Consider the following 13,354-nt stretch of genomic DNA (forward strand, 5'->3'; position numbering starts at 1 on the left):
TATATATATATATCAGAGAGAGGTAAGAAAAGCAGTAAGCACAACCAAAATGAACAGGAAGCTTTAAAAGATGTGTTACGTTTCCTTCTTCCAGTGTGAGCTTCTGGGCTCCGTTCTGGAAGTATTTTGCTATTAAAAATAAAAGGGAGGCTTTGTACTTAACAGAAGCAGTGGGTCTGATTATTCACACTCACCGAATATAAACTCCTCACAAACAGTAGATTTTCTGATTACATTGGAATTTATTAAAAATACGTTGATAATAAAAAGCCCCAAATTCACATTTGACGCACGGCAAGGACAGTATCACACTAGGATGCCTTTTTACATTATAAACTCTTAAGGCAGGTACTATCTTTGCACTAGTTTGTTTAAAATGTAGAAAACCAAGAGCTCACAGCCTATAAGCAAACTGTAAAGCCTTAAGAAGGAACAAACTGAAGCCAACTTCAGCTGAAAGGCAGGCTCTGGCAGCTGCTCAGCCAGCCATGCAGGTGAAACAAAGCAGAACAGAACGTAAGGGTACCTGTCCCAGCCACAGGTGGGGCAGGAGATGGGGGGACAGAAGATCCGTGGCCTACAAAGCTGTTCTTTGCACATCCTTCTTTCAGGAAATGCTTCCAATTTATTTTCAGGATCTCCAGAGAAATGGCAAACAACTTCTAATGAGGAGATACTGGAGAACGATTTGCTGCCTCAACAGCTTCAAACTGAACGGCCTTACACAGCGACTGGAGTTAATGTATGTTCCCACTGTACAGTAGCCTTGCTCAACTGCAAGGAAACCAGGAATTATGCTTCAATAAAAACTCAGCCACACAAATATTCTGCTATAAAAACAAGGCATAAACATACAACTCTCCAACTTCCAGAATCGCATACATGAGGCAGAGGGAAATGATATAAAAGTAACCAGGTTTTTGTTTATATCTTGGATTTACAAGAGGAATTCCAGAAACGAAGTTCTTCCACAGAGGCACTGATTTAATTAGCCTACAGAGCTCACTTTATTTGTATTTGGATCTCTGACGTTCATTGATTAAAAAACCAAAAAGAACAACTACACAACGGATACACAGAAAACCATTTGCTAAGCCTTCTCTACGCCCAGGTGCAGCTTAAAAACTTCCAAACACACTCTCCCAGGCTCCTCCTCACATACAAATGATACTTCATAGTATATACAAAGTATGTGTGTTTTCAATTTAAAACATGACCAGATCGATTGAATCATACAATCTTGCAAACCAGCCAAAAATCAAATACAAACTGAAGCCTCAAAGCAATTTCTGGAAGTATAAACTGTACAGCGTAGCAGTTCTATTTCTGGTAAGAAGAATCACCTCTCCTTTCATAGCGCCTCTGGAAGTGACGGCAGTGCTTAAAAACACATTGTCAGGTCGGCAGGGAAACAGTTCCATTAATAAAGGACACTCCAAAATCATTCAGAAATGTTCTCTGGGGAAAATCATGGCCTATCAAGTCAGCATTTAATGATCATGTCACAGGAGAACACTTGCTCCTTACCGTTTGAAACTTTTAATCCCAATTTTGGGCCTTCCTCAACTAACTGGCTGACATAATTAATTCCTCAGAGGTGTGAATGTAGGATTGATTCTGATCGCAGCAAACAGTAACAGTGAGGGAGATGTTGCTTAGAGTCATGAACAAGACTACTAAGAACTGTTTCTCATACACTTTCTCATACACAAATTGTCTCTGGCTGTCCTTCATCCCATCAGACTGAAACCCCAGAGTACTCTAGAATTTTGAGCTTTCGGTACTTTCTGTCAGTTGAAGATTTTTGCTTAGGATTCAACACCTTTCTCTGAGATGCACGAATTCATCTCCTTGTATCAAACTACCAATGCTTTCAAGGTGGTAAAATGATCTTTCATGACTTCAAAAATAGAAATGAGGAAACGGATAAAGGGACAAACTTGTTTGCAGCAGGTTACTCACCTGTTATTCAGCCCTGATGTCTGGCATTTCTGCTGTTCACTGCATTCTTGCCTTACGTTACAGTTATGAATCATTTAAGCTGGAAAAGCCCTCCAAGATAACCAAATCCAACCATCAACCTGACCTACAGTGTCCCATTCCTTAGTGCCACATCTGCACGTCTCTGAAATACTGCCAAGGTTGGGGGATTCACCACTGCCAGGGCAGCCAGTTCCAACACTCCCTCTGAGAAGAAATTCCTCCTGACACTCAATCTAAACCTCTTCTGGAACAACTGGAGACTGTTTCCTCACGTCCTACATAATCATTTATGATCTTTGAGGTCAGTATTTAACAGAGCAGTATCACCTTTTATATCACCACAATCCACGGTTCAGAAACAATCAAGTCTTCACACATAAAGCATGCATTAAGAACTGAATAAGCAGATCACACACGGCTACCCGAATCACCCCAAAAGCATTTTTTAAAGCAGATCACCGTATAAAATTTTAAAAACATTGAGACAAAATGAAAGCAATTAGTCTTCGGAGTGATAGCTTTCTAGAGGGCATTACTTTTCTAATACAGAAAGTAAGCTATATATGAAGAACTGTAAAAGACTAAGTGTTGGATATTTGCATTTCGGCGGAGCCTCAAAGTGATGACCAAAGCTGTAAATGTGGATAGAAAAAGGCAATTCTTTTCTTGGAATTTTGAAGCTGCTGTCAGATGGCCAAACTGGAAGTGGCCATCAGCAAAGCAAACTCAGGGATTGACAAACAAAAGCATCATCTTTCCTCCTTTATCCTGGGTGATACAGACCTGAGGAAGCCCTGGCAGCACTACTGCCCTGGCTCCAAGGCTGGCTCCCACCGAGTGCCCCCGGCTCCTCCTTGCGTGGGAGCTGCACCAACGCCCACTGCACGCTGCCAGCCAGCCCTGGCAGCAGCACAGATGCTTGTATGTTAGCTCAGGTGCAGTGCCAGACTCAAGGCAGTATTTGTAAAACCAGGTCACATGCAGGCAAGGAACCACCTATCCGCAAATTTCACAGCGTGCGCTCAGGAATAGTGGCTTGTTAAGAGGAAACAAATCGTATTTCATTTTTCACTCTATGTCCAATGCTTTCCCATGAAAAACTGGAGAACGAGTAGTATTATACACAGTATTACATTTGAGCATTACTGGGATCTGAGGGATGAAACAACGTGAGTGCTGAAACTGAAAATCTAGGGATAAACATGATCTAAACATGAGCTCACGCTGCATGCAATGTTACACCAGCTGCTTCCTGCAGATTGTTTTAGCAAGAACTAAATGCAGGAAAGGCAACAGTTCATACCCCATACCCAGAGTAGCATTTTACATTTATGTTACTGACATAAACATTCATGAGTTATGAGGCTGGAGAAGTAATGTTGTGTTTATTTTAAAAAGTGAAGAAATTATGAGAGACAAATATGAAGCAGACTTCTTGAGGCCACAAAGGCAAGTAGAAGTGAGATCTCTGGACATTATTTACAAGATATTTGTAATGCAAACAGGTGATAGCACATCAATTGACATGGTATCTTTCAACCTTTCCAGCATCAGATCACCAAGAAGACAAGAGAACTACACTGCTGTGAACAGAAAGGTAGCTCATTTCAGTGGTTTTCTACAACAATCAAACTTCAACATTTTAATATTTTACTTTTTTTACCTCAAAGACAAGTGTAGATCAGTGAAAAGTAAGGTCAGACAACATTTCTGCAAACCCTTCAGGTCAACAGATGTCCAGAATGTGAGAAGTCATTTTAAATCCCACGCACAAGGTTACACCTCACACACATGTGAAGGCCCATCATCTACATGAACAACTCCAGCATCATAACCCCTTCCTCTGACAAATACTAAGAAAAAATGCCAAAGTTTAGGGGTTTTTTGGTTTTGCTTTTTGTTTTTCCAGGTTGTTTCCTTCACATAACACAGCAAATCAGAACACACACAGAATCCTGCATTCTAGAGCTATGCTACTACGGCACAGATCTAAAACAAACACATTCAGTAGATGTATTCCTTAAATCTTAAACATATACTATTTTCCCAAACGGTAGGATATAGAAAAACAAAACAGCAAGTATTAATTTGGCTCAGTGATCCATTCCCTCAATAACCAGAGGCTACCTTTAACCACATTGATCTAACAATGGAATCTAAATTGTATAAATCCACGTCTCAATTAACATTTTGTTTAGGAAGAGTTACAGAACAGAAACAGAATGTAATCATTTGCTAGCACAGCGGCTCCAGAGGTCTGGGAGGGAGCTCATGAAGAGTGAAACTGAATGTGGGAATGGTCCATTATTCTTTCAATAGCGTCTGGTGCTGCAAATTGTGTGTGTGCATACTTTCCTACTTGAAAAGCTTAAGTCTTCAGTAGCTTCTTGGTCTGGGAAAATGGCAGGCACCCAAATGCTAACACAGGGATCTAGGAAAGAAATCTACCTGAAGAACAATATTTTTCAAGTGGCTTTAGAAGTGAAAAATGGTCATAAAGAGAAGTCTCACACTCAAGGGATTTTATTCCTTCCGTCTGGCTGCAGTTAGTCAGGTGCCATTCCCTGCATACATCCCCAGCACATTCTAATGCAAGAATGGAGAGGGCCTCTCTGAAAATAATCACACTTGCTGAAAGACCTGCCCTGCATAAATATCTCTAACAACAGTACAAACAGAAATCAGCCTTCTTACCCAATACTTCAGTTGAAATTTATGGCACCGCTGGCTGTGATTCTGTTATTGCTGTTCTACCTGGCGAAGGCTCAAAGTCACAGAACTGGGAATTTCAGAGGTATTTTCAGCAATGCAGTGCTCATTTGGGGAAAAAAAAAAACCAACAAAAATACATACCTAGTTCTATAAATGCTGTACCAATGTGTGAGTGAGCAAAGCTATATAATACACGCATCTGCAGACATGTGTTTGCACACACCATAGAGACAGGACAGCGAGAAGTTAGGGACAGGCATGGCCTCCGAAATGATATTTAATGCTACAGCTTGGGAATAATAAAGCAAGAAAAAAAATCAAAGGGAATACTGAAAAGCACTCTCTTGTGCTCTTGCAAGTATCACCAGCTGCTGGAAGATTTGTATGCAGAAAAACTAGAAGTTCAGCTTTAACTTGAATTTCCCTCATTTTCTTACTGATTTGCTTCCAGGCCTTGGAGTTTAATTAAAGTCCATCAGCCAATTTTTTTTTTTTTTTTTTATTTTTTTCCATTTGAAGGCCACAAATTGTTTCTTTTAAAATCCTATTCATATCAACTTACTCAGATTTGAAAAGCACAGATTATGAATATTCCCCAGGACCCCCTCTTTAAAAAGAAAAAAAAAAAAAAAAAAAAATTAGACAAAGGATTTCAAGATTATTCACCAAAGCAGAAGAAACAGTGATTGCTGGCCAATGCACAGGTAGCCAATGCACAACGCAGCTGCATGCAAGTGACACTTAAAATGAGTAACTGTGCTACGTACAGCATTCTGCATTGACAGTTTGCATATCAAGGACCAATTGCCACTTTCTCATAATTCCTAACATGACAAGTGTACATTTGATGACTGAGGAAGCAGAGGGTCTTATAAGAAATCTCCACGACAACTGGCTAAGAAGTTTTACTGCTTGTAAAAGGGATCTCTATCTAATCTTCTTTAGTCGGAGAAATGGTGCAATAAATTTGCTGAAGAGAAAAGAAGGATTTAAAGCCAGAGAAAATCAGGATTTTTCAAAGCTGAAATGTAGAGGACATGGTGCCCTTAGGAACAGATCCCTGCTATTTACTCGATCTACTGGAAGAACTCCTGTGGAGCATGTCTTAGCAAGAGAAAGGAAAGTTTGCTATGCTCTTCATTTCCTGTGTAATTCCAGAAACTGCCAGCACAATGCTGTTTGGGGAGAACCACACAACGGCTATTCAAGAGGGAATTCAGCATTGTATTCTGAATGAATGGAAACATTTTGAAAGATATAGACTTACTGCAAGTAAAGTAAGAAGGCAAACCCAGTAAAGATCCCGGGCACACACACACCTCCAACTAGCTCACTGATATCCTCACTCTTTCCGCTGTGACTTCCACAACATTTTTAGAATTGCTAATTGCAATAAATCATCCAAGCTAGAGTTCACAGGAGCTACGAGTAAACGGAATAAAACAGCATTAAAAAAAATTATGCAACTAAAGTTCGACTGACACCAAGTATAGCCATTTGCACAGAGAGATGATCATTTGTATGACCAGAATGAAGGGAAGGCTCTTCTAAGCCCGGGCTTTCTCACATGATCTAGATGAATAGTTCTTTATGAAATTTCTAAGGGTATTTGCCTCCAGCCCACTGCAGAAATCTTCTGCTAAGCATGACAACATAAAGGATTAAAACACAGACCAAAAAACAAGCAGCAGCATAGTAAGCAAACCACGACCATAAGCACTGGCTGAGCTCAGGAATCAGGGCCTTAGCCCCACGCAGAATCAGATCTTTTAACTGAAGAGGAACAGTCACATGCCTCATTTCACCCTTACTTTGCTTTAAACTAGGCTGTTTCCTCCCCCCAGTATTCCACATTGGCTGATAAATTCCCCAACGGCGGGTGTTAACTAACTCCGCATTCCAGTCTGCTCTGCGTCATGGAGTTCCACATCCCGCTGATGAGGAACACATGGCTGACATGTGGTGGGGAGAGCCTGACAGCACTCACACAAGTAGGGATAACTCCTCTGACCTTTGGCTTTTCTTCTCTGTACCATCCCAGCCACACAATAAGGAGTCTGTGCCCCTCTGTGGCTTCCTGGTCATTCTGGGGATGTTGGACACAAGGTGAAATCCTAAGATTTCAACAAGCAGCTACACAGTGCCTCTCCAAATATACACTGTGGCTGAAAACATATGTCGAGAGCAAAACACGGATCATTCTGTGCCTCTCCTCTAACCAGACCATCCATAGGAACCTCTACACCATACACATAACATCTAGATCAACGGGGGTAAAAACGCCACTAAAACAACCAGCAATGGCTACATTTCCTGCCTTTGTGCACTGCACTGCTAAAACTGCATAGTGGCAACTGTATTGAAATACTAAGGTTTTGGGTTTGTTTTTTTTTTTTCCTTTTTAAATGAACAGAATATTTGTCATCTTTTCAAGATCCAAGCCTCTTTCGGAGTAACAGTGAGATGCAACTTCAGTATTATCCAACCTGATGACTCACACAAAGCACTGCACTTACAGAGTCACACGCACCCTGCAGCGTCCAAACAACACGGTCATCTCTTCCTCCTTTGAAACCTTCAAAAAGTAAAACTGAGTCATGGGCTAAATGCTGCTCCGAGACCTCAGCTTCAGACAGATGACTAATGACAAGCCACACAACGTGCATTTACTGACATTTAGAAACCAAATGCTGAGCCTCGTGCTCTCTGCTTTTAGTCCTATGCTTAGTGTAAAGCTGGCAAGACTCTTGCAGTAAAATTTAACCCATTGCCAATAACTCTTTCAACAGCTAAATTCAACGAAGTCCTTGCTAATATTTCCAGATTCCAAAGATCCGTGACCTCTTACCTGTACAAGCTGTCAAGACATGTTATGATCTTTCTTTTACAAACAAGATCTGGGTATATTACACATCCCTACTGTCTCTCACTGAATGAATAAAATAATATGGCAGCAGCAACACACAATACAGTCCAGTGGAAGCAACTGCATTAAAATCAGTTATAGCAGCACGTTATTTAAAGTGTAGGGGTCGATGTCTTGTGAACAGAATTTAATAGAATATTCCTGTTCGTATAACAAGCATTAGCAAATAAAAGCACCAAATCAAATGTTTTATAAATGTATTTGGATAAATCCATCATAGAAACAATGCATAATTTCAAAAATACTTGGTTCCTGAAGTTGAAGGCTATACTCATCCCCAACATACTTGCAGAAAAAGCAGAGCAAGCTGGCCAAAGTTTAAAGGCATAATAATAAAGGCCAACTTTCCATGAAAATGAATGCTTTTTAGGTTACAGCAGTTACTTTTAGTGACCAGAGAAATTTTTCAACAGGCAAGCAGGACCTCTAAGGGAATCTTTTGAACATCTACTCTCAGCTCACATCTCAGAAACTCAAGGGCCAATATTTTTTCTGAAGCATTCAGCAAAGTCTTCTTTCATAAAGAAATAAGATTGAAGCTACAGCATTTTTTAAAGCACAGTTATAGTCTGAGAAGTCAGTGTGTAAAAATCACACTCTCTTATCCAATAGAGCTAGTTCTCCTGTTTTGACTCAGAGTCAGATCTGCTTGCTTTACTGGCGAAAATAACTTTTTACAACTTTTAAAATTCCTACTAGTACTGTGAAACCAATTCAGTTCTGAAAAGGAGAGCCAGATTCTAATCAGGCTTGTGCATCTGCAGGAGGACTATTACCCAAATGGACACATGCCATTCCTGTTTCTCTGTCGGAGGAGCCAAAAGCAAACCTCACTTATTTTCTGATTATTAGCATTAATCATTATTAATTAATAATCGATATTAGCATTAATCAGAAAAAAATATATTATTTATGAAAAGAGCAGATCTGAAATAACTGCAAAAATAGATTAACAGCAAAGACATTAAGATCCACACATCACTTTCAGAAAGTCACTTTTCAGAGAAAAGAGAAACACCCAGCATCTTTCCACACACAGTGAAACATCAGTTGAACGCAGAGAAAACCTTCAAGTTTTCTACTAGTGAAAACTATCATTTTTTTTCCCAGCACAGGAGCAACACCAAAGCTACCATACACATCATAGTCTTGCAGACAGCCAAGCCCAGCTAAGAGTTATTGCTCCCTGCTCTGCCCTGACTTGCTCCTCTGGGTTTCCCTACTGAGCTGGGTTATCATCACCCTCCTTTCAGATCTGCCAGAGGTATTGCTTGTGGGACCGCTCCCTGCAGCACAGCGCAGAACGGACCAGGTTATCAAAGTCTTGCTTTTCCATCTATTAGAGGTAATCCACCTCATTCTGACACGTGGCTGATGAAGTACTCTATCCAGAAGAACATCTGTCCACGATCTTGTTTAGGATGCTTTACACAATGGAAAATCAGCCTCTACCTATGTCATTCCCATCCTTTCTCATGGAACTGCATTTTACAAAAGAAAAACAAATGAGCCACCCCAAGGGCAGCAGAGTATTTCGGAGATGTCATTTTCCCAAAGAGGGCAGCTGCAGAACAGAAAGGGAACTTAGGAAGCTGCTGAGTTTATGTATGATCTGCTTATTTAAGGCAAATTATCAGCAGAAAAGGAGGCAATATCCCAAGGCGACTGAAAGGAAATCAAGTGTATCAAAGCTATTTCAGAACTCCCATTACCTACACACTTGGCAACGCAGACATTCAGAGCTATACCACACTGTTCATTTTTAGTCTCCTGATACAAGGGGAAAGGGAAGAGAAGACTCTCTCCCGTCTTACCCTCTCTCCCCCCTTTTTACTAAAATATCTTAAAAACAGATCTGCATTGTTACTTCAAGGTTACTAATGTTAGTACTGCATATATTTATAGATGAGGTATTCCTTTCTGTCTGCAGCGCATGAGGTAATAAGTAGCTGGAATTGTCACGGTGATTTATTAACATATTCTCTAGGAGAAGCTCTGCACCTGCGTCTGTGCAGATGGAACACCCACGAAGACTGAACTCACCCTTACACAGCCCACAATATCTTAAAAGGAAATGCTCCAAATTTAGACCTGCTCCAACAGGTGTCTTTTACTGTCTCGCTTTGCACGACCATAAATATCAGAGGTGGAGCAAAAAGTTCCCGTCCATTGTAACCATGCTTTGAAAACAAATACTTTTGCCCCATCTCTCTCTGAAAACAAAAAAGGCAGCTATGGAATTCTCATCATTTCCTCACTCCTTCATTCTGCCAAGCCTTAAGTCAAAGATGTCACCGGCAACACCGGGCTCCAGGGATGAGCACATAGCTTTCTTTTTTCCTCTTCAAAGAGCCCTCAACTGGCTCTGAAACCTCCCCATACTGTATTTCTTTCACTCTCATCTTGCAGCTATTTGCCTGAATGAATGACATGCACAGGCTGTTCAGGGCTTTTTATAAGCTCTCATTACCCAAACAGGAACCATTTCCTTCACAAAGCCTTCCCCAGCAGCGTTAGTCTCTCTAGGCACTGTCGATAAATGTGTCTCTCAGCCCATCCTAATGGACACCAAAACGTGCCTGAACAGACGTATCTGATGCTGCTCTGCACTTGTATACTACAGGAAGGATGCTACCTGTAGGACCTGTCATCAAGATGATGGTAAGAATGGAGAAATAAATAAGTAAATGATGAACAGAAAGCTTCTGCCAAATTTTCTCTGACAATCAAAGGAGAAAACCCAAACCTCCTTTCTCTGCAATAACAATAAGAATCATTTCTCAAAACCAAAGCTGCTATCCACAACTCACAAAAAAACCCAAACAAATAAACAAAAAAACCCAACAAACGAAACCAAAGCAACAAATCCTGAAAAGAAATTCTAATCAAATTGAGAAACAGAGCCACACATTACACCCTGAACTCAGAAATCCTATTGTTTCCTTCTGTGACACTTTTTATTATTATAAGAATGCCCAAGTCAAGAGCAAATAAATATTTAATACTCAACAGGTACACAAGAGAATGTGTATTTTCCCCTGTCCCTCCTCACCAGCTGCTCTTTTATGGCAGAAAAGTGAAGAGCGTGAAATCCAATGATAGGAAGAAGGCAAAGGTCAGGAAAAAGGTTTTTCTTCAAGGATTTAAATTAGTGTTCTACAGCTTTGGATGTTTTGTCAACAGGACTTCCCTCCTGTGAGAAGGGGAAGCCAAAGGTCCTTTGAACCACTTCTGTACGGGATCTAGATCTTTACCAGTAACAAGAGTCTTAGCTCTAAAGAAAATCTCATCCTCTCTCTTCCCAGTCCTTCCACCACTCCTCTCCCTGCTCCTTAAAAGCAAGGAGGGGTGGAAGAGTAAAAAAAAAAAACAAAATGAAAAGGATCTGAAAAGCAAACCAAGCACTGACGGAGTTCTAGAGTTCATGTAACAAGACCACCACAACCCTTCAAAGAGACCATTAAAAGCAAAACAAACAAAAGCAATACCCTCAAGATGTCTATTGTATTTTACAGAGGAATGAATTGAGTGCACTGGAAATTCTCCCATCTTGCCACAACGTCTGTTATTTCATTAAAACAAAGTCCAGAGATCAAGAAACGGCCAACATGGTAGCTGAAAGTCAGTCACATCAAGTGATCCATGAAGACAAACGAGATCGGGCTTGCTCTTTTTTTCTCCTTGCTTTACTATGATGTTTAAAAAAAGACTTCAAAGATAGTTTTAAGCATTGCCTTTGTTTCTCACATGAGAAAGCCAGAGCTTGAGCAGGTCTAGACAACACGGTGGTTAAAACTTCATTATCTGCCAACACTTTGTCTTCCTAGAGCTCCCACAGTTGTTGCTACCCTGGAATTGCCTCACCAGAAAATATCTGAGGATATCCATATAGTATTTTTCCTCCCTCAGAACTTCTCCAAGATGGCAGCTGTAGAACAGAGCACATGCTAGCACCCACAGCACAGCACCCACAACAGGCAGTTTCAGAGGGCAGCAACATCAGAGGCTCTGCCAGGTAGGTCGTGGCCCAATGCTTTCAAGCTACCAGGTTGTTTGAGATGTTATCCTTTGAATCTTAACACAAAATCAAGGTCTTGGCTACTTCTATACTTCACCTGAGAATTTTCACAGTATGTGCCTATATTTTATTTTCATTTAACTTTTTTCTAAACTTACCACATCTTCTCTCCTTGTGCTTCTGGACTATCATCTGTGAGTTTCACCTGGAGGATGGTTAACACTTTGCATTATATTTACATATGCACAGCTATCAAAGCTAACTAAGACAGAGATACAGATTTTATCGCATCCACTTATCATCAACATTACATTTACCAGATCCCAAACTGCCACACAGAAGAAGGTCTGCTGAAGACAACGTAACAGAACAGGTGTTCCTGAAGGCAAAGTTTGGCTTGCAGGATAAAGCCTGATTAATTTAGCTATAGGCTAACAGGAATGAAAAACCTCTGCTGAGATGAACCTGTAAAATCAGAGGTCAGCTAAGCTCACATGTGTTACAGCAATTTCTGGGTTGCTACTGCTAGAAAGCCATAAAGAAAAGCCTAAGTAGATAAAACATTCCTCCCTCGCTCAGAATAGACCCATGAGTGTTTGTTTATTCAAAACTACAGAATGCAACAGTGTTGAATTTCCTGCACTGTGCAGATAAGTGCCGTGTATGAACAGAACACACACCTGCAGCTCAATCCTTGTCATGTCCAAGAAAAAAAAAATAGCAGAGAGACAATGAGGAATCCTGGGACAGACTCTTTCCATCACAGCAGTTAACGTGGCTCTCTCTTGGCCACCATCATCAAGGGTAATCCTTCAATTTTGGCAGAAGAGGAGTCATTTTTCCATGGGCACATAGCATCCCCCTCGCATCTGGTAGCAGGATGTTAAAGGAAAGATTACACCTAGCAGTGAATTGTTGAAGCCCAAATATTTCATATGGCCTACAGCGTACACCAGAGGCATTTCCACAGGAGAGATTATCTGGGAGCAGACCCCAGATGTCTGCATCCTTGACTTACAAGGTCCACATGGACGAATTTTCAGCTCTTAGATGGCTGCCCCACAGGTGTCTAATCTCAGAGGTGAAAGCCTGACTGTCAGCCTGGGACAGACTACAAAGGCTGGCCTCTGAAGGAGCCAGCAGAGCTTTCCACAGAAGATGTCAGACACCATGCATCTTAGAGAGCTAAAGTCGCCGTATAGAAGAGTATAGAGAGCAACAAACCATCCTTCATTTTGCTAATAATGGATATGAATTATACTGCACAGGAACCTCAGCTAAATCTGACATCTTTAATAAATTTATCCCAATCCTCAGTGCAATTTAATGCTGGACATAACACAGATTTTCTAATGAATCTTTTTAGGGCTGGAAATACAGCTGAAGTTTTGTGCCTTTTATGCAGAAAGTTTCATGAAATCCTGAGAGCCCTTCTCAGATTCTCTGAATTTAGGTCTATCACTTCTGAATAGCAGAATCTAAATCCCACCTGAGCTCTATCACAGCTCTGGATTCATTTCATGGAAAGTTTCTTTTTCATCCATATGCTTACCCTGGAATTTTTCACAACAAAGGTATTGGCAAGCTTATTAACTGGTTGTAGTGTTGTAACAAGTAATAAGGTATTGTTCACTCCCTATTCCAAAAGGTCGTCTTCCTCCTCCCATCTTAACCTTTCCTTAAGAGTGAAGTAGGAACATTCCCAGTTCTGTTTC

General features: G+C 40.7%; 1 protein-coding gene across 2 annotated transcripts in view; it reads right to left on the bottom strand.

The window, feature by feature from the left end:
* The window catches only part of EIF2B3 (eukaryotic translation initiation factor 2B subunit gamma), a 92,716-nt gene that overhangs the window by 56,024 nt on the left and 23,338 nt on the right, over positions 1-13,354 (bottom strand). The gene's annotated exons all lie outside the window — the stretch shown is intronic.

Source organism: Centrocercus urophasianus, unplaced genomic scaffold (genome assembly GCF_019232065.1).
Source record: "Centrocercus urophasianus isolate 14NV4802_14NV808 unplaced genomic scaffold, USGS_Curo_1.0 seq_18, whole genome shotgun sequence".
NCBI classification, from domain to species: domain Eukaryota; kingdom Metazoa; phylum Chordata; class Aves; order Galliformes; family Phasianidae; genus Centrocercus; species Centrocercus urophasianus.